This window comes from Myotis brandtii, unplaced genomic scaffold, assembly GCF_000412655.1.
Source record: "Myotis brandtii unplaced genomic scaffold, ASM41265v1 scaffold1631, whole genome shotgun sequence".
Taxonomy (NCBI): domain Eukaryota; kingdom Metazoa; phylum Chordata; class Mammalia; order Chiroptera; family Vespertilionidae; genus Myotis; species Myotis brandtii.
In genome coordinates, this window is record NW_005355967.1 from 6557 (window position 1) to 8409 (window position 1853).

The following is a 1853-nucleotide window of genomic DNA, read 5'->3' on the forward strand; positions in this document are numbered from 1 at the left end:
GTTTGCCCACCCCTGGCCTATCCCATTCCTCTTCGTAGTCCCACTTCCAGTCAACTAGGAAAACCAGTGAACTCATTCTCCCTTATGCTTGACAGCACAATCCTTCTGGAGATAATATCTCAGTGCAAAGGGATTGAGTCCATCCATCCATCCTACATTTGTTGAAGACCTCCTCTGAACACAAATGGTGGAATTTCAGGCAGAAAAAGGCCTGAGCTTAATTAACTGAGTTGAAGACCCCAGGAGTCACACTAGAAGGGCAGCCCTGACTCCACTTAAAATAGAAGAAACCATCTGGGGTGTCCAGGTGCAGGGTGGACTGAGCTACTGCTGCTGTCACTATGGCCTCCATCCCTCTCCAGGCTTTACCACAGTCTGAGACCTCTGCTGGAGGAGCCTGGGGGCTTACCCTCACTCAGTGAGCAGGGCTCCTGCTCTGTTCTTCCTCCCCTTTAGAGGGAGGTCTAAAAGGTTCAGAGATGGTGGGGTAGCGGGGAGCTGGGCAGAGAGGTTTTATTTATTTTTTTACCTCAAGTGCCTCCTGCCTCCTTTCCCTGCGACTTACTGGCTGTAACAGTCTGGGCACCAGGGGGCAGCATTGAGCTTCATCCAGCCCAGACATTACTGCACTGTTGCCTTTTAATCAGATCCACTGTTACCCAGGACTTTTTCAGTCAGATCCGTGTCCAAACTCCATTGTGAAGATGGGGACACCAGAGGGTGAAAAAATAAACATAGGGGGACACAGAAATGAGCCAGGTGCTTTGATTTGGTAAAACATTTGCGTATTTTAGGAGATAGGGGGTGGAATTCTATTTTTGGCTGAAATTAGCCTGGAGAAAATACCAGATACCAGGCTAAGGGACTGAGTAAGCCCCATCGTGGGGCCAGAATTCTCTCCAGGGTGGGATTTGTCTGCTTTCTCTTGAGCTGACATTTGGGGTCCACATCTGCCTTCCTCCCCAACTCCAGCTCCCACACTGACCTCTAACCTCTTACTACCTCCCAGCATCACCTCTACCTGGTCTGTGTGATGTAGGCAGGGCATTGGCATCCTCTAAGTCTCTTGCGTAGGGGCCTCTCTGAGGCCCTTGTGTGGGTGCACATGGGGCCTCCAGGGACATGACATCCCCTGCGACCCCCCTTCTCCCTCTAGTACTTCCACCTGGGAGGGCTTGGTCTGGGTGCTCATATACCCAGGCTCGGCCTTCTCGGCGGCCCTAGGCAAATCTCCCAGCTTCTCTAAGCCTGTTTCTTCTGTAAAATGGAAATAATGATGGCATCTGTCACAGCCTCAGGATGAGACAGATCCACAGAAGGTGAAGGCCAAGCGGAAGATGACCTGGGAGTTGCTGTGGAGTGAGAAGCGGGCATGGTCCGGGTGTCTGTCCAGCATTCACTGGAAGAGCCAGCTCCTCCTGGGAAAGCCTGCCTGAGGGCAATGGAGGACTTCAGCTCAGGAACAGGAAGATTCTCAGGGCCAGGTGGTCCTACCAAGGCTGAGGCGAGGCCTGGTGGGAAGGGGGCACCTTGGGTTCTAGTCTCGTTTCTGCGCTGTGGCATATGGGTAAGGCCTATCCCCTTTCTAGGCCCAGTTTCCCCGTTGGCTGCCGGGGGAAGGACTGTCAGCATGTCTTGCCCCCCACCCCACCGCACCCCCTTCATTTCGAAGGCTCTGCCAGTCGGCCTATCGTCGCCCCCTGATCCAGCACCCCTCGCTGGCGCTGGGACTTACCGGCTTCTCCACCCCACCCACCGCACTCCCATCTCGTCACGTAGCCAGGCCCACGAGGACCCGACAGACCCTAGCGGGGGCGCCCCCTCCTCTCCCGCGCACGGACGGACAGACGGCC